The sequence below is a fragment of the Rhinoraja longicauda genome, chromosome 5, assembly GCF_053455715.1.
Source record: "Rhinoraja longicauda isolate Sanriku21f chromosome 5, sRhiLon1.1, whole genome shotgun sequence".
Classification (NCBI taxonomy): domain Eukaryota; kingdom Metazoa; phylum Chordata; class Chondrichthyes; order Rajiformes; family Arhynchobatidae; genus Rhinoraja; species Rhinoraja longicauda.
The window spans coordinates 86,683,877-86,703,661 of NC_135957.1; the positions used below are offsets into that span (position 1 = coordinate 86,683,877).

General features: G+C 51.0%; 5 non-coding genes across 5 annotated transcripts; all 5 read left to right on the forward strand.

Annotated features, from left to right (window-relative positions):
• The first annotated feature begins 2,848 nt into the window (after window positions 1–2,848).
• LOC144594130 (5S ribosomal RNA) lies at window positions 2,849–2,967 on the forward strand. Its single transcript, XR_013547354.1, has one exon. It is a non-coding gene; the product is annotated as a 5S ribosomal RNA (ribosomal RNA).
• A 2,183-nt stretch (window positions 2,968–5,150) lies between these two features.
• On the forward strand, window positions 5,151–5,269 carry LOC144594099 (5S ribosomal RNA). The gene has a single exon (XR_013547331.1). It is a non-coding gene; the product is annotated as a 5S ribosomal RNA (ribosomal RNA).
• Window positions 5,270–8,519: 3,250 nt separating this feature from the next.
• Window positions 8,520–8,638, forward strand: LOC144594102 (5S ribosomal RNA). The gene has a single exon (XR_013547334.1). It is a non-coding gene; the product is annotated as a 5S ribosomal RNA (ribosomal RNA).
• A 3,261-nt stretch (window positions 8,639–11,899) lies between these two features.
• Window positions 11,900–12,018, forward strand: LOC144594103 (5S ribosomal RNA). The gene has a single exon (XR_013547335.1). It is a non-coding gene; the product is annotated as a 5S ribosomal RNA (ribosomal RNA).
• A 6,776-nt stretch (window positions 12,019–18,794) lies between these two features.
• LOC144594104 (5S ribosomal RNA) lies at window positions 18,795–18,913 on the forward strand. The gene has a single exon (XR_013547336.1). It is a non-coding gene; the product is annotated as a 5S ribosomal RNA (ribosomal RNA).
• Window positions 18,914–19,785: the final 872 nt, after the last annotated feature.

Here is a 19,785-nt window from a genome sequence, read left to right on the forward strand (position 1 = left end):
AGTACACGTGTATAAAAGGTTACAATGCTGGAGCTCAACTCCAGGCTGTTTATTCCGTGGTCATCTGATCCAGAGTGACCGCCTAATCACACCCATCACTTATATACACAGCCATACAAAGTAGTTCTTGGATACACAAAGTAGTCCCAGCAATATCACAACATCCCCCTTGTCTTATATATTACAACATCCCCCTTGTCTTATATAAAATTGTTTTCTTTACCATTCGAGGGCTAAAATATATTTAACAAACAAAACCAAAACACCATTGCTTTTTGCAAACAAAACCAATAACACAACTAAACACAATTGCTTTTTTTCCGCCATCATGGTGGTCACTCCTCTGCGGAATTTCACTCATCTCCGTGTGGTCACTCACTCCGTGTGGTCACTCACTCCGTGTGGTCACTCCACAGATATATACATTTATACAAAAACATCAAATATAATACATTAAGCTTTCATTACACAGATCACTACACAGGTCATTAAACACAAAATATTCATTTTGTTCCATATCTTCCCCTCAAGAAGACGTGCTGTGTAGATCAAACGTAGTGTAGGCTCTAGATGCTCCACCACCATGATTTGCCTGCCACTGCTGGCCTCCCACTGCTGGGCTGCCACTGCTGGGCTGCCACTGCTGGGCTGGCACTGCTGGGCTCCCACTGCTGGCCTGCCACTGCTGGGCTCCCACTGCTGGGCTGCCACTGCTGGGCTGCCACTGCTGGGTTGGCACTGCTGGGCTGCCACTGCTGGCCTGCCACTGCTGGGCTGCCACTGCTGGGCTGCCACTGCTGAAATCGCGGTGCGCTGGCCTCGCCCACAAGTGCTCCCCGGCAGCTGCCGTTCAACTTTTCGAACGCGCTGCCGCTGGCCCCGCCCACAGGTGCTCCCGGCAGCTGCCGCTCAAATTCGAACGCGTTGCCGCTGCCTCGGGCCCAGGGCCGTCCCGACTCTACGGTCGACGCGCCTGGGTAAGCATGTAGTGCCTCGGCCTTACCGGCCGCTGCACCTCCGCGGGTGGTCGGTCCCTCCAGTCGCCGACCCCCTCCGGTCGCCGCACACCTCCGTAGGTGTCAGTCTCCTCCGGGGCTCCCCCGGTCGCCGCACACCTCCGTGGGTGTCGGTCTTCCCCTGTCACCGCACATCTCCGTGTGTCGGGTCTCCCGGTCTCTCCCCCGCGAAGCAGTCGCAGGCTTCTAATCTCGGGCCTACACAGGTGCTGGGGCGCGACGTGGGCCTACACGCACCGCCCCCAGCAGCTTACAGCGTCACGTCGGCAACTCTGCGCCAATGACTACTGAGCAGGTAACTATACCAACTCACACTGGCCCTGTCGGGATGCACTCCAAACGTCCCGTACCGAGCTGGAAACTTTTATTTTGTTTTGTTTCCCTTCAGGGCTTTTTTTTTTCTTTTTCTTTTTTTTCTTCTTTTTAACCTTTTCTGCTCGGGCATGCTTCATTCCCTCCCTAGGCGAAACACCAAGCCGCTGCCACCATGTTGTTCTTCGTGGTCCGGTACCTGTTGTACCTTTCTTGTGACTCTGGACGGACCACGAGTGCACATGTTTAAAATGTTATCATGGTGCAGCTTGTACTCCAGGCTGTTTCTTCCAAGGCCGCCTGGATCCAGAGTGACCGCCTAATCACACCCATCACTTATATACACAGCCATACAAAGTAGTTCTTGGATACACAAAGTAGTCCCAGCAATATAACATAACAAAACTTTATTGTCACTCGGCACAACACCGAACGAAATTTCAGCAGTCACAGCAAAAAAAGAAAAGAACACAGGACACACGACCCCAACACAAACATCCATCACAGTGACTCCAAACAGCCCCTCACTGTGATGGAGGCAACAAAACTTCCCCTCTCCTCCCCCCACACCCACGGACAGACAGCTCGACCCCTACCGAGGCAACCGACACGCACAGCCCCCGCAAGGGGATGGAAGGCCCCGCGGCCGAGCCGCCCCGGGCACCGAAACGTCCCGCGGCCGCACCGGGCGATGTTAAGTCCAGCGGCCGAGCCGCACCGGGCACCGAAACGTCCCGCGGCCGAGCCGCACCGGGCACTGAAACGTCCCGCAGCCGCACCGGGCGATGTTAAGTCCAGCGGCCGAGCCGCACCGGGCACCGAAACGTCCCGCGCCGAGCCGCACCAGGCACTGAAACGTCCCGCAGCCGAGCCGCGCCGTCGATGTTAAGTCCCGCGGCCGAGCCGCACAGGGCACTGAAACGTCCCGTGGCCGAGCCGCGCCGGCGATGTTAAGTCCAGCGGCCGAGCCGCGCCGGGCGATGGAAGGCCCCGCGGGCGAGCTGCGCCCTGGGGAAGAGACCTAATAAAAGAAAGGTTTCCCCCGCCCCACCCCCCCCCCCCAACACACCGACCCCCCCCCCCCCCACACATACACAGCCAAAAACAGAAACAAAAACCATCCCAACACCGACACAAACAAAAAAAAAAGAAAAAATGAAAAACAGACTGCCAGAGAGCCGCAGCCGTTAGGCGCAGCCAACTCCTCCTCACAACATCCCCCTTGTCTTATATATTACAACACCCCCCCCCCCACCCACCCCCCCTCGGGCACTCCTCCCATCAGTGACTGATCTCGCTCACCGGAATTTCCACTACCGCTACTGAATGACTGTATATATTATATGTTTTACTATTCCATCGCATGCACTCTGGTTAAGATGCTAACTGCATTTCGTTGTCTCTGTACTTGTACACTGCACAATGACAATAAAGTTTGTGTTGTATATTGTATTGTGGTGTAAACTGGTGTGCAGGCAGTGTAGATGCAGGTTAAGTGTGGGCACAAGCTGCTACTCTGTGCCTACGGCCATACTAGCCTGAATACGCCCGATCCCGTCTGATCTCGGAAGCTAAGCAGGCTCGGGCCTGGTCAGTACTTGGATGGGAGACCGCCTGGGAATACCGGGTGTCGTAGGCTTTTTTTGCCACCGACCGGCAAGCTCCTCCTCTCACATACACTGCCAGACATTTAAATACTCCTTCACTCACTCCTTTTTTCCTTCACTGTGGTAATACACATCTTTCACAAATCTATACCCATCCCTCATCAACATGCATCTTCACAAAGGCTCACACACACACACACATGCACGCATAATCAACTTCACATATCATGAAACAAAACACAAAGTTCTGGAGGAACTCACTGGCGCAGGGAGCATCTGAGGAGGGAATGGCATTTCCTCACCTCTGGGAGCACTATCGATCCAATCCAATCCTTGCCTCTGGTGCTGTCCATGTGGAGTTTGCACGTTCGCCCTGTGACCACACAGTTTTTACCCGGATGCTCAGATTTTCTCCCACATCCCGAAGACAAGCTGGTTGCTAGCTCAGTTGGCTGTTGTACATTACAACTGATGTCGTTTGGTTGTTGTTGTTGCTTTATTATTTACACCGGTGAGACCCAGTTTAGGCTCGGCAACTGTTTTGCCGAACACTTTAGATTCTGGAGTAGTTCCTGAGGATTGGAGGGTAGTTAATGTAACCCCACTTTTCAAAAAGGGAGGGAGGAAGAAAACGGGGAATTACAGGCCAGTTAGTCTAACATCGGTAGTGGGGAAAATGCTAGAGTCAGTTATTAAAGAAGGGATAGATAGCAGCACATTTGGAAAGTGGTGAAATCATTGGACAAAGTCAGCATGGATTTATGAAAGGCAAATCTTATAGAATTTTTCGAGGATGTAACTAGTAGAGTGGATAAGGGAGAACCAGTCGATGTGTTATATCTGAACTTCCAGAAGGCCTTCGACAAGGTCCTCACAAGTACTGACCAGGCCTGAGCCTGTTCAGCTTCCGAGATCAGACGGGATCGGGTGTGTTCAGGCTAGTATGGCCGTAGGGACAGAGTGGCTGCTTGTGCCCACACTTAACCTGCATGTACACACCGCCCAGCTGCACGCACGCGCGCACACACACACGCCCACAACTCTTCTGCCGTCATTCTTTACTTTCAGCCACTCACCTTACACACCTCCCCTGTCTGCCCCTTAAACTCTAGAGGGGACACAATAGACAATAGACAATAGGTGCAGGAGGAGGCCATTTGGCCCTTCGAGCCAGCACCGCCATTCAATGTGATCATGGCTGATCATCCTCAATCACTACCCCGTTCCTGCCTTCTCCCCATACCCCATGACTCCGCTATCCTTAAGAGCTCTATCCAGCTCTCTCTTGAATGCATTCAGAGAATTGGCCTCCACTGCCTTCTGAGGCAGAGAATTCCACAGATTCACAACTCTCTGACTGAAAAAGTTTTTCCTCATCTCAGTTCTAAATGGCCTACCCCTTATTCTTAAACTGTGGCCCCTTGTTCTGGACTCCCCCAACATTGGGAACATGTTTCCTACCTCTAACGTGTCCAACCCCTTAATAATCTTATACGTTTAGACAGTGGCGCAGCTGTAGAATTGCTGTCTTACAGCGCCAGAGACCCTCATCAAGTCCTGACTATGGGTGATGTGTGTACAGAGTTTGCACATTCTCTCCCTGTGACCACGTGGGTTTCCTCCCACATTCCTAAAACATACAGGTTTTTGAGTTAATTGGCTTCTGTAAATTGGCTCTAGTGTAGGATGCGAAACTGGAGAAAACTGCCCAACGCATCACCGGTTCCTCACTCCCCTCCATTGAGTCTATCCAGAGTAGGCGATGTCTGCGAAGGGCGCACTACATCGTCAAGGACAGCTCTCACCCCAACCACAGATTGTTTACCCTCCTCCCATCTGGGAGGCGCTACAGGTCTCTCCGTTCCCGGACCTGCAGGTTCAGGAACAGCTTAGTTCCTGCGGTCGTTACCTTACTTAACTCTGCGCTTCGGTGATTGTTGCCACCCCCCCCCCCCCCGCCTCGGGCACTCCTCCCATCAGTGACTGATCTCGCTCACCGGAATTTCCACTACCGCTACTGAATGACTGTATATATTATATGTTTTACTATTCCATCGCATGCACTCTGGTTAAGATGCTAACTGCATTTCGTTGTCTCTGTACTTGTACACTGCACAATGACAATAAAGTTTGTGTTGTATATTGTATTGTGGTGTAAACTGGTGTGCAGGCAGTGTAGATGCAGGTTAAGTGTGGGCACAAGCTGCTACTCTGTGCCTACGGCCATACTAGCCTGAATACGCCCGATCCCGTCTGATCTCGGAAGCTAAGCAGGCTCGGGCCTGGTCAGTACTTGGATGGGAGACCGCCTGGGAATACCGGGTGTCGTAGGCTTTTCTTGCCACCGACCGGCAAGCTCCTCCTCTCACATACACTGCCAGACATTTAAATACTCCTTCACTCACTCCTTTTTTCCTTCACTGTGGTAACACACATCTTTCACAAATCTATACCCATCCATCATCAACATGCATCTTCACAAAGGCTCACACACACACGCACGCATAATCAACTTCACATATCATGAAACAAAACACAAAGTTCTGGAGGAACTCACTGGCGCAGACAGCATCTGAGGAGGGAATGGCTTTCCTCACCTCTGGGAGCACTATCGATCCAATCCTTGCCTCTGGTGCTGTCCATGTGGAGTTTGCACGTTCTCCCTGTGACCACACAGTTTTTACCCGGATGCTCAGATTTTCTCCCACATCCCGAAGACAAGCTGGTTGCTAGCTCAGTTGGCTGTTGTACATTACAACTTATGTAGTTTGATTGTTGTTGTTGCTTTATTATTTACACCGGTGAGACCCAGTTTAGGCTCGGCAACTGTTTTGCCGAACACTTTAGATTCTGGAGTAGTTCCTGAGGATTGGAGGGTAGCTAATGTAACCCCACTTTTCAAAAAGGGAGGGAGAGAGAAAACGGGGAATTACAGACCAGTTAGTCTAACATCGTAGTGGGGAAAATGCTAGAGTCAGTTATTAAAGATGGGATAGATAGCAGCACATTTGGAAAGTGGTGAAATCATTGGACAAAGTCAGCATGGATTTATGAAAGGTAAATCATGTCTGACGAATCTTATAGAATTTTTCGAGGATGTAACTAGTAGAGTGGATAAGGGAGAACCAGTCGATGTGTTATATCTGGACTTCCAGAAGGCTTTCGACAAGGTCCCACATAAGAGATTAGTATGCAAACTTAAAGCACACGGTATTGTGGGTTCAGTATTCATGTGGATAGAGAACTGGCTGGCAGACAAGAAGCAAAGAGTAGGAATAAACGGGTCCTTTTCAGAATGGCAGGCAGTGACTAGTGGGGTACCGCAAGGCTCAGTGCTGGGACCCCAGCTATTTACAATATATATTAATGATTTGGACGAGGGAATTGAATGCAACATCTCCAAGTTTGCGGATGACACGAAGCTGGGGGGCAGTGTTAGCTGTGAGGAGGATGCTAGGAGGCTGCAATGTGACTTGGATAGGTTAGGTGAGTGGGCAAAGGCATGGCAGATGCAGTATAATGTGGATAAATGTGAGGTTATCCACTTTGGTGGCAAGAACAGGAAAGCAGAGTATTACCTGAATGGTGGCCGATTAGGAGAAGGGGAGATGCAACGAGACCTGGGTGTCGTGGTACACCAGTCATTGAAAGTAGGCATGCAGGTGCAGCAGGCAGTGAAGAAAGCGAATGGTATGTTGGCATTCATAGCGATGGGATTTGAGTATAGGAGCAGGGAGGTTCTGCTGCAGTTGTACAAGGCATTGGTGAGACCACACCTGGAGTATTGCGTACAGTTTTGGTCTCCTAATCTGAGGAAAGACATTCTTGCCGTAGAGGGAGTACAGAGAAGGATCACCAGATTGATTCCTGGGATGGCAGGACTTTCATATGAAGAAAGACTGGATAGACTCGGCTTGTACTCGCTGGAATTTAGAAGATTGAGGGGGGATCTTATAGAAACTTACAAAATTCTTAAGGGGTTGGACAGGCTAGATGCAGGAAGATTGTTCCCGATGTTGGGGAAGTCCAGAACAAGGGGTCACAGTTTAAGGATAAGGGGGAAGTCTTTTAGGACCGAGATGAGAACGTTTTTTTTCACACAGAGAGTGGTGAATCTGTGGAATTCTCTGCCACAGAAGGTAGTTGAGGCCAGTTCATTGGCTATATTTAAGAGGGAGTTAGATGTGGCCCTTGTGGCTAAAGGGATCAGGGGGTATGGAGAGAAGGCAGGTACGGGATACTGAGTTGGATGATCAGCCATGATCATATTGGATGGCGGTGCAGGCTCGAAGGGCCGAATGGCCTACTCCTGTACATATTTTTCTATGTTTCTATGACTCCGTACAGACAGCACCCATCGTCGAGATGGAACCTGGGTCTCCAGTGCTGCAAGAGCTGTAAGGCAACAACTCTGCCGCTGTGCCACCGTGCCGCCACTCTAGATTTTTGAAAGATGAGTGTTGCAGTAGTAAAGGAAAAAGGAATGAGCTGGGGAATAGACAATAGACAATAGGTGCAGGAGGAGGCCATTCGGCCCTTCCAGCCAGCACCGCCATTCAATGTGATCATGGCTGATCATTCTCAATCAGTACCCCGTTCCTGCCTTCTCCCCGTACCCCCTGCCTCCTCTATCCTTAAGAGCTCTATCTAACTCTCTCTTGAATGCATTCAGAGAATTGGCCTCCACTGCCTTCTGAGGCAGAGAATTCCACAGATTCACAACTCTCTGACTGAAAAAGTTTTTCCTCATCTCTGTTCTAAATGGCCTACCCCTTATTCTTAAACTGTGGCCCCTTGTTCTGGACTCCCCCAACATTGGGAACATGTTTCCTGCCTCTAACGTGTCCAACCCCTTAATAATCTTATACGTTTAGACACAGTGGCGCAGCTGTAGAATTGCTGTCTTACAGCGCCAGAGACCCTCATCAAGTCCTGACTATGGGTGATGTGTGTACAGAGTTTGCACATTCTCTCCCTGTGACCACGTGGGTTTCCTCCCACATTCCTAAAACATACAGGTTTTTGAGTTAATTGGCTTCTGTAAATTGGCTCTAGTGTAGGATGCGAAACTGGAGAAAACTGCCCAACGCATCGCCGGTTCCTCACTCCCCTCCATTGAGTCTATCCAGAGTAGGCGATGTCTGCGAAGGGCGCACTACATCGTCAAGGACAGCTCTCACCCCAACCACAGATTGTTTACCCTCCTCCCATCTGGGAGGCGCTACAGGTCTCTCCGTTCCCGGACCTGCAGGTTCAGGAACAGCTTAGTTCCTGCGGTCGTTACCTTACTTAACTCTGCACTTCGGTGATTGTTGCCATCCCCCCCCCCTCGGGCACTCCTCCCATCAGTGACTGATCTCGCTCACCGGAATTTCCACTACCGCTACTGAATGACTGTATATATTATATGTTTTACTATTCCATCGCATGCACTCTGGTTAAGATGCTAACTGCATTTCGTTGTCTGTGTACTTGTACACTGCACAATGACAATAAAGTTTGTGTTGTATATTGTATTGTGGTGTAAACTGGTGTGCAGGCAGTGTAGATGCAGGTTAAGTGTGGGCACAAGCTGCTACTCTGTGCCTACGGCCATACTAGCCTGAATACGCCCGATCCCGTCTGATCTCGGAAGCTAAGCAGGCTCGGGCCTGGTCAGTACTTGGATGGGAGACCGCCTGGGAATACCGGGTGTCGTAGGCTTTTTTTGCCACCGACCGGCAAGCTCCTCCTCTCACATACACTGCCAGACATTTAAATACTCCTTCACTCACTCCTTTTTTCCTTCACTGTGGTAACACACATCTTTCACAAATCTATACCCATCCCTCATCAACATGCATCTTCACAAAGGCTCACACACACACACGCACGCATAATCAACTTCACATATCATGAAACAAAACACAAAGTTCTGGAGGAACTCACTGGCGCAGGCAGCATCTGAGGAGGGAATGGCTTTTCCTCACCTCTGGGAGCACTATCGATCCAATCCTTGCCTCTGGTGCTGTCCATGTGGAGTTTGCACGTTCTCCCTGTGACCACACAGTTTTTACCCGGATGCTCAGATTTTCTCCCACATCCCGAAGACAAGCTGGTTGCTAGCTCAGTTGGCTGTTGTACATTACAACTTATGTCGTTTGGTTGTTGTTGTTGCTTTATTATTTACACCGGTGAGACCCAGTTTAGGCTCGGCAACTGTTTTGCCGAACACTTTAGATTCTGGAGTAGTTCCTGAGGATTGGAGGGTAGCTAATGTAACCCCACTTTTCAAAAAGGGAGGGAGGGAGAAAACGGGGAATTTCAGGCCAGTTAGTCTAACATCGGTAGTGGGGAAAATGCTAGAGTCAGTTATTAAAGATGGGATAGATAGCAGCACATTTGGAAAGTGGTGAAATCATTGGACAAAGTTAGCATGGATTTATGAAAGGCAAATCATGTCTGACGAATCTTATAGAATTTTTCGAGGATGTAACTAGTAGAGTGGATAAGGGAGAACCAGTGGATGTGTTATATCTGGACTTCCAGAAGGCTTTCGACAAGGTCCCACATAAGAGATTAGTATGCAAACTTAAAGCACACGGTATTGTGGGTTCAGTATTGATGTGGATAGAGAACTGGCTGGCAGACAAGAAGCAAAGAGTAGGAATAAACGGGTCCTTTTCAGAATGGCAGGCAGTGACTAGAGGGGTACCGCAAAGCTCAGTGCTGGGACCCCAGCTATTTACAATTTATATTAATGATTTGGACGAGGGAATTGAATGCAACATCTCCAGGTTTGCGGATGGCACGAAGCTGGGGGGCAGTGTTAGCTGTGAGGAGGATGCTAGGAGGCTGCAACGTGACTTGGATAGGTTAGGTGAGTGGGCAAAGGCATGGCAGATGCAGTATAATGTGGATAAATGTGAGGTTATCCACTTTGGTGGCAAGAACAGGAAAGCAGAGTATTACCTGAATGGTGGCCGATTAGGAGAAGGGGAGATGCAACGAGACCTGGGTGTCGTGGTACACCAGTCATTGAAAGTAGGCATGCAGGTGCAGCAGGCAGTGAAGAAAGCGAATGGTATGTTGGCATTCATAGCGAGGGGATTTGAGTATAGGAGCAGGGAGGTTCTGCTGCAGTTGTACAAGGCATTGGTGAGACCACACCTGGAGTATTGCGTACAGTTTTGGTCTCCTAATCTGAGGAAAGACATTCTTGCCGTAGAGGGAGTACAGAGAAGGATCACCAGATTGATTCCTGGGATGGCAGGACTTTCATATGAAGAAAGACTGGATAGACTCGGCTTGTACTCGCTGGAATTTAGAAGATTGAGGGGGGATCTTATAGAAACTTACAAAATTCTTAAGGGGTTGGACAGGCTAGATGCAGGAAGATTGTTCCCGATGTTGGGGAAGTCCAGAACAAGGGGTCACAGTTTAAGGATAAGGGGGAAGTCTTTTAGGACCGAGATGAGAAAGTTTTTTTTCACACAGAGAGTGGTGAATCTGTGGAATTCTCTGCCACAGAAGGTAGTTGAGGCCAGTTCATTGGCTATATTTAAGAGGGAGTTAGATGTGGCCCTTGTGGCTAAAGGGATCAGGGGGTATGGAAAGAAGGCAGGTACGGGATACTGAGTTGGATGATCAGCCATGATCATATTGGATGGCGGTGCAGGCTCGAAGGGCCGAATGGCCTACTCCTGTACATATTTTTCTATGTTTCTATGACTCCGTACAGACAGCACCCATCATCGAGATGGAACCTGGGTCTCCAGTGCTGCAAGAGCTGTAAGGCAACAACTCTGCCGCTGTGCCACCGTGCCGCCACTCTAGATTTTTGAAAGATGAGTGTTGCAGTAGTGAAGGAAAAAGGAATGAGCTGGGGAATAGACAATAGACAATAGGTGCAGGAGGAGGCCATTCGGCCCTTCCAGCCAGCACCGCCATTCAATGTGATCATGGCTGATCATTCTCAATCAGTACCCCGTTCCTGCCTTCTCCCCGTACCCCCTGCCTCCTCTATCCTTAAGAGCTCTATCTAACTCTCTCTTGAATGCATTCAGAGAATTGGCCTCCACTGCCTTCTGAGGCAGAGAATTCCACAGATTCACAACTCTCTGACTGAAAAAGTTTTTCCTCATCTCTGTTCTAAATGGCCTACCCCTTATTCTTAAACTGTGGCCCCTTGTTCTGGACTCCCCCAACATTGGGAACATGTTTCCTGCCTCTAACGTGTCCAACCCCTTAATAATCTTATACGTTTAGACACAGTGGCGCAGCTGTAGAATTGCTGTCTTACAGCGCCAGAGACCCTCATCAAGTCCTGACTATGGGTGATGTGTGTACAGAGTTTGCACATTCTCTCCCTGTGACCACGTGGGTTTCCTCCCACATTCCTAAAACATACAGGTTTTTGAGTTAATTGGCTTCTGTAAATTGGCTCTAGTGTAGGATGTGAAACTGGAGAAAACTGCCCAACGCATCGCCGGTTCCTCACTCCCCTCCATTGAGTCTATCCAGAGTAGGCGATGTCTGCGAAGGGCGCGCTACATCGTCAAGGACAGCTCTCACCCCAACCACAGATTGTTTACCCTCCTCCCATCTGGGAGGCGCTACAGGTCTCTCCGTTCCCGGACCTGCAGGTTCAGGAACAGCTTAGTTCCTGCGGTCGTTACCTTACTTAACTCTGTGCTTCGGTGATTGTTGCCATCCCCCCCCCCCCCCCCCTCGGGCACTCCTCCCATCAGTGACTGATCTCGCTCACCGGAATTTCCACTACCGCTACTGAATGACTGTATATATTATATGTTTTACTATTCCATCGCATGCACTCTGGTTAAGATGCTAACTGCATTTCGTTGTCTCTGTACTTGTACACTGCACAATGACAATAAAGTTTGTGTTGTATATTGAATTGTGGTGTAAACTGGTGTGCAGGCAGTGTAGATGCAGGTTAAGTGTGGGCACAAGCTGCTACTCTGTGCCTACGGCCATACTAGCCTGAATACGCCCGATCCCGTCTGATCTCGGAAGCTAAGCAGGCTCGGGCCTGGTCAGTACTTGGATGGGAGACCGCCTGGGAATACCGGGTGTCGTAGGCTTTTTTTGCCACCGACCGGCAAGCTCCTCCTCTCACATACACTGCCAGACATTTAAATACTCCTTCACTCACTCCTTTTTTCCTTCACTGTGGTAACACACATCTTTCACAAATCTATACCCATCCATCATCAACATGCATCTTCACAAAGGCTCACACACACACACACACGCACGCATAATCAACTTCACATATCATGAAACAAAACACAAAGTTCTGGAGGAACTCACTGGCGCAGACAGCATCTGAGGAGGGAATGGCTTTTCCTCACCTCTGGGAGCACTATCGATCCAATCCTTGCCTCTGGTGCTGTCCATGTGGAGTTTGCACGTTCCCCCTGTGACCACACAGTTTTTACCCGGATGCTCAGATTTTCTCCCACATCCCGAAGACAAGCTGGTTGCTAGCTCAGTTGGCTGTTGTACATTACAACTGATGTCGTTTGGTTGTTGTTGTTGCTTTATTATTTACACCGGTGAGACCCAGTTTAGGCTCGGCAACTGTTTTGCCGAACACTTTAGATTCTGGAGTAGATCCTGAGGATTGGAGGGTAGCTAATGTAACCCCACTTTTCAAAAAGGGAGGGAGGGAGAAAACGGGGAATTTCAGGCCAGTTAGTCTAACATCGGTAGTGGGGAAAATGCTAGAGTCAGTTATTAAAGATGGGATAGATAGCAGCACATTTGGAAAGTGGTGAAATCATTGGACAAAGTCAGCATGGATTTATGAAAGGCAAATCATGTCTGACGAATCTTATAGAATTTTTCGAGGATGTAACTAGTAGAGTGGATAAGGGAGAACCAGTCGATGTGTTATATCTGGACTTCCAGAAGGCTTTCGACAAGGTCCTCACAAGTACTGACCAGGCCTGAGCCTGTTTAGCTTCCGAGATCAGATGGGATTGGGTGTGTTCAGGCTAGTATGGCCGTAGGGACAGAGTGGCTGCTTGTGCCCACACTTAACCTGCATGTACACACCGCCCAGCTGCACGCACGCGCGCACACACACACACGCCCACAACTCTTCTGCCGTCATTCTTTACTTTCAGCCACTCACCTTACACACCTCCCCTGTCTGCCCCTTAAACTCTAGAGGGGACACAATAGACAATAGGTGCAGGAGGAGGCCATTCGGCCCTTCCAGCCAGCACCGCCATTCAATGTGATCATGGCTGATCATTCTCAATCAGTACCCCGTTCCTGCCTTCTCCCCGTACCCCCTGACTCCGCTATCCTTAAGAGCTCTATCTAACTCTCTCTTGAATGCATTCAGAGAATTGGCCTCCACTGCCTTCTGAGGCAGAGAATTCCACAGATTCACAACTCTCTGACTGAAAACGTTTTTCCTCATCTCAGTTCTAAATGGCCTACCCCTTATTCTTAAACTGTGGCCCCTTGTTCTGGACTCCCCCAACATTGGGAACATGTTTCCTGCCTCTAACTTGTCCAACCCCTTAATAATCTTATACGTTTAGACACAGTGGCGCAGCTGTAGAATTGCTGTCTTCCAGCGCCAGAGACCCTCATCAAGTCCTGACTTTGGGTGATGTGTGTACAGAGTTTGCACATCCTCTCCCTGTGACCACGTGGGTTTCCTCCCACATTCCTAAAACATACAGGTTTTTGAGTTAATTGGCTTCTGTAAATTGGCTGTAGTGTAGGATGCGAAACTGGAGAAAACTGCCCAACGCATCACCGGTTCCTCACTCCACTCCATTGAGTCTATCCAGAGTAGGCGATGTCTGCGAAGGGCGCACTACATCGTCAAGGACAGCTCTCACCCCAACCACAGATTGTTTACCCTCCTCCCATCTGGGAGGCGCTACAGGTCTCTCCGTTCCCGGACCTGCAGGTTCAGGAACAGCTTATTTCCTGCGGTCGTTACCTTACTTAACTCTGCGCTTCGGTGATTGCTGCCATCCCCCCCCCCCCCCCCCTCGGGCACTCCTCCCATCAGTGACTGATCTCGCTCACCGGAATTTCTACTACCGCTACTGAATGACTGTATATATTATATTATGGCGAGTCCGAAACTTGTTGGTTGTAGAAGAAGTTTATTGCAGCCGCAATATTCGAATACAGAGTTAAACAACAAGGTAAAGGACAACCATTACAAACTTACTGTCTTCCTTGAAGACTTCGCCGAACTGACTAAATCGGGCGCCAAACGCGCACATGACATCGCTGGCCAATCCCCATGGTCGCGTTCCCACGTGACCTCGCTGGCCAATCCGAGGGTTCGACGACCTGGACCATTCTCTATGGTCGTTACATGACCCCCCCCAGAACCCGAGGTGCGGAACCTAGCAGGGAGCCGGATTTCGCGACCATAACGAGTACGGAGAGGGACAGCCTGAACCACAGGAGCCGGGGGTTCCGGACTTGGCGGAACAGCCGGAACGGGAGGTCCTGGAGGAACTACCGTAACGGGGGGTCCTGGAGGAGCTGCCGGAACGGGGGGTCCTGGAGGAGCTGCCGGAACGGGGGGTCCTGGAGGAACTGTCGGAACGGGGGGTCCTGGATTGAGCGGAACTAACGGAGGTTGGCCTCTCCTAGGGGTTTGACCGACCAGGACTGGTTGATCCGGATCCAAATGGGCAGGTTTTAGCCGGGACACCGAGACGAGCTCACTCTTGCCGCCCATGTCTAAGGTGAAGGTAGCCGTTCCCTTACGCAAAACCCAGAACGGCCCTTGATAGACCCTCTGCAACGGGGCGCGATGGGAATCTTTTCGCAGAAAAACGAACTCACAGTCCTTCAGGGAAGGCGGTTCATGTACCATGGGACACCCATGACGTGAAGTCGGAACTGGAGCCAGGGAGCCCACCCGTTCCCGGAGAGACGCTAACACCGATGGGACTGTAGGCAGCTGGTCTGAAGGGTCCGGAAACAGATCTCCGGGTACTCGAAGTGTCGAGCCATATACTAGCTCTGCGGACGACGCACCGAGATCTAGCTTGGGAGCAGTCCGGATGCCCAACAGAACCCAAGGGAGCTGGTCTACCCAGTCCGGGCCTTCAAGCCTTGCACTGAGGGACGCCTTAAGTTGGCGGTGGAACCTTTCTACGAGTCCATTTGCCTGGGGGTGATATGCAGTCGTGGGTTGTAACTTGGACCCGTACAGTTCTGCAAGCGCGGCCCAGAGGGACGAAGTGAACTGTGGCCCTCTGTCAGTGGTAATAACTGCCGGGACCCCGAAACGAGCTACCCAATGAAGGGCCAAAGTCCTAGCACAAGACGCTGACGAAATATCAAACAATGGGAAAGCCTCTGGCCACCGGGTGAACCGATCCACCACCGTGAGGAGGTGGGTGTAGCCGCGGGAGGAAGGCAAGGGCCCGACCAAATCCACGTGGATGTGGAAAAAACGAACAGCCGGGACCTCGAAATCCTGTACGGGGGGCTGGACGTGGCGCTGGACTTTAGCGGTCTGACAGGGCACGCAGGAACGTGCCCACCCCGCCACCTGTTTCCGTAGGCCATGCCAGACAAACCTCGCTGCTACCAAGGCAGAGGTGGAGCGGATGGACGGGTGCGCCAGCCCATGAATGGCATCGAAAACCCGGCGCTGAAGGGAGGGCGGTACTACCGGCCTGGGACGGGGAAGAGAAACATCGCACCAGACTTTTGTGCCCGCCGACCCACAAGCTACCTGGGCCAACTTCAATCCCGAAGTGGTGGACCGGTAAGCCGAAACGGTATCCGCCAGAAGCTGTGCCTCCGCAAGCTCCTGGGGATCCACTTCGCAGTCCACCGCCGAAATAGGGGAACAAACAGGTCTAGACAGGGCGTCAGCAACGGCATTAAGCTTACCCGCGACATGACGGACATCGGTGGTAAATTCGGAGATAGCAGTCAGGTGCCGCTGCTGGCAGGCCGACCATGGGTCAGACAATTTCAAAAAAGCAAATGTTAATGGTTTGTGGTCCGTAAAGGCCACAAATGGGCGGCCCTCGAGGAAGTACCTGAAATGACGAACAGCTAAATAGAGAGCCAGAAGCTCTCGGTCAAATGCGCTATACTTCAGCTCGGCCGAATTTAGTTGCCGGCTGAAAAACGCTAAAGGCTGCCAACGGCCACCGACCTGCTGCTCCAGAACCCCGCCCACCGCCACGTCAGAGGCGTCAACCGTCAGGGCCGTGGGGGCGGAGGGGCTCGGATGGACCAACATGGTGGCGTCTGCCAAGGCTGCCTTAGCTGCTGTAAAAGCCGACTCAGCGGTCGGGGACCACAACAACTCTACCGGATTCCCTGCAAGGCATTGGAAGAGTGGGCGCATGACTCGCGCAGCTGCCGGAACGAACCTATGGTAGAAATTAACCATGCCTACGAACTCCTGTAGCCATTTTACTGTGGTGGGCCTAGGAAATGCCCGGATAGCCTCCACCTTTTCGGGCAAAGGGGAAGCGCCGGCAGGGGTAATTCTGTGCCCTAGAAAATCAAGAGCAGGAAGGCCGAATTGACATTTGGAGGGTTGGATTATGAGCCCGTGGTCTTGGAGCCGCTGGAACACGGTCCGCAAATGGGCCTGGTGTTCCTGCACGGAGGGGCTGGCTACCAGGATGTCGTCTAAATAAATAAACAAAAACGGTAAACCCCGTCCCACGCGGTCCATCAGTCGCTGGAAAGCCTGTGCCGCGTTCTTTAAACCGAAAGGCATACGCAACCATTCAAACAACCCGAACGGAGTAATTGTTGCAGTTTTCTGTATGTCCTCCGGTCGCACCGGAATCTGATGGTATCCTCGCACCAAATCGATTTTGGAAAACACCACCGCTCCTTCCAGCCCAGATGAAAAATCCTGTAGGTGCGGTATGGGGTAGCGATCAGCCGTGGTGACAGCATTGAGACGCCGATAATCGCCACATGGTCTCCACCCCCCAGATGCTTTGGAGACCATGTGTAACGGCGAGGCCCACGGGCTGTCAGACTGACGGACAATTCCCATTTCTTCCATTTTCCTGAACTCCGCCCTTACCACCACCAGTTTGTCTGGCGGTAGTCTCCTGGCCCGAGCGAAAACGGGAGGGCCTTCGGTGCGGATGTGATGGACCACACCGTGCTTAGCCGAAGGCGTGTCAAAACGTTGGACGAGCAGCTCCGGAAACTCTGCCAGAATCGCAGCATACGAGTCGGGGGCCGCGACGACGGCCTGGACAGTAGGGCTGGGCGAGGAGGCGATTGTCGGAACGACGTGCTCATCTTCGGCGGAGGGTCGGAGGTCGTTACCGCGGACATCAGGAACCAGTGAAAAAGCCCAGAGAAAATCTGCACCCAGGATCGCTTGTTTGACGTCGGCTACGATGAATGGCCATTCGTACGTGCGGAGGCCTAACACAAGGGACATCTTCCGTGTACCGAAAGTGCGAATTGGGCTACCATTAACCGCGATGAGGGTGGGACCTGTCTTACCCGATCTGGTTTCGAGGTCGGTCGGCGGCACTATGCTGACGATGGCTCCCGTGTCTACCAAAAATTCTGTGTCCGTGAATCGATCATGGACATAGAGGCGCCGGTTCTGGCCAATCGTAACTGCCCCTATGTACGATCGGCCGAGGCATTTCCCGCGAAGGTACAAGGCAAACGGCAGTTGCGGGATTCGTTACCCCATCGTAGGTGATAATAGCACCAGCCGCGCTTGTGCGGATCTTTTTGGCGGGCTTTCGGAGAATTGGCGGGAGACGTGGCGCCATCTTGCCGTCGCTGTGGCGTGGTCACTGATGTCGAGACTTTGTTGATCGAACCACTTGCCTTGTTTTTTGCCGCTATGAGCGCGTCCGCTTTCGCTGCATATGCTTCGGGGTCCTTAAAAGAACAATCCGTGAGCAGCAGTCGGACATCCTCGGGGAGTTTCTCGCGGAATGCCTGTTCGAACATAGGGCAATCCGTATGCTCACCGGCTAGCATCATCATTTCGGCCATGAGGACGGAAGGCAGTTGGTCTCCAAGATCTGGTAGGTGCAGAAGTTTTGCCGCACCACCATGCTTATTAAACCCGAAGGTTCGCAGTAATACTTTCTTCATGGCCTTGTACTTGTTTTCCGCAGGTGGATCCACGATGAACCGCATCACGCGCTTGGTTGTGTCCGGCGATAGAGCGCTGACGAGGTAGTAGTACTTCGTGGATTCGTCCGACACCTTCTTTATATGAAATTGAGCCTCGGTGTGGATAAACCAAGCTTGCGGTGCGTGCGTCCAAAACAACGGAAGATGAACGCTTCCGGCGCTTGACTCCGGTGTGCCCGGCTCGGTCATCGTCAACGAGGCGTCGGGTTCCTGCTCAGTCGGTGATCGTCCAGATCACGTCGGGGTCACCAATATGGCGAGTCCGAAACTTGTTGGTTGTAGAAGAAGTTTATTGCAGCCGCAATATTCGAATACAGAGTTAAACAACAAGGTAAAGGACAACCATTACAAACTTACTGTCTTCCTTGAAGACTTCGCCGAACTGACTAAATCGGGCGCCAAACGCGCACATGACATCGCTGGCCAATCAGCGATGTCGCTCCCTGGACCAATCCCCATGGTCGCGTTCCCACGTGACCTCGCTGGCCAATCCGAGGGTTCGACGACCTGGACCATTCTCTATGGTCGCTACAATATGTTTTACTATTCCATCGCATGCACTCTGGTTAAGATGCTAACTGCATTTCGTTGTCTCTGTACTTGTACACTGCACAATGACAATAAAGTTTGTGTTGTATATTGTATTGTGGTGTAAACTGGTGTGCAGGCAGTGTAGATGCAGGTTAAGTGTGGGCACAAGCTGCTACTCTGTGCCTACGGCCATACTAGCCTGAATACGCCCGATCCCGTCTGATCTCGGAAGCTAAGCAGGCTCGGGCCTGGTCAGTACTTGGATGGGAGACCGCCTGGGAATACCGGGTGTCGTAGGCTTTTCTTGCCACCGACCGGCAAGCTCCTCCTCTCACATACACTGCCAGACATTTAAATACTCCTTCACTCACTCCTTTTTTCCTTCACTGTGGTAACACACATCTTTCACAAATCCATACCCATCCCTCATCAACATGCATCTTCACAAAGGCTCACACACACGCACGCATAATCAACTTCACATATCATGAAACAAAACACAAAGTTCTGGAGGAACTCACTGGCGCAGACAGCATCTGAGGAGGGAATGGCTTTTCCTCACCTCTGGGAGCACTATCGATCCAATCCTTGCCTCTGGTGCTGTCCATGTGGAGTTTGCACGTTCTCCCTGTGACCACACAGTTTTTACCCGGATGCTCAGATTTTCTCCCACATCCCGAAGACAAGCTGGTTGCTAGCTCAGTTGGCTGTTGTACATTACAACTTATGTAGTTTGGTTGTTGTTGTTGCTTTATTATTTACACCGGTGAGACCCAGTTTAGGCTCGGCAACTGTTTTGCCGAACACTTTAGATTCTGGAGTAGTGCCTGAGGATTGGAGGGTAGCTAATGTAACCCCACTTTTCAAAAAGGGAGGGAGAGAGAAAACGGGGAATTACAGACCAGTTAGTCTAACATCGTAGTGGGGAAAATGCTAGAGTCAGTTATTAAAGATGGGATAGATAGCAGCACATTTGGAAAGTGGTGAAATCATTGGACAAAGTCAGCAAGGATTTATGAAAGGTAAATCATGTCTGACGAATCTTATAGAATTTTTCGAGGATGTAACTAGTAGAGTGGATAAGGGAGAACCAGTGGATGTGTTATATCTGGACTTCCAGAATGCTTTCGACAAGGTCCCACATAAGAGATTAGTATGCAAACTTAAAGCAC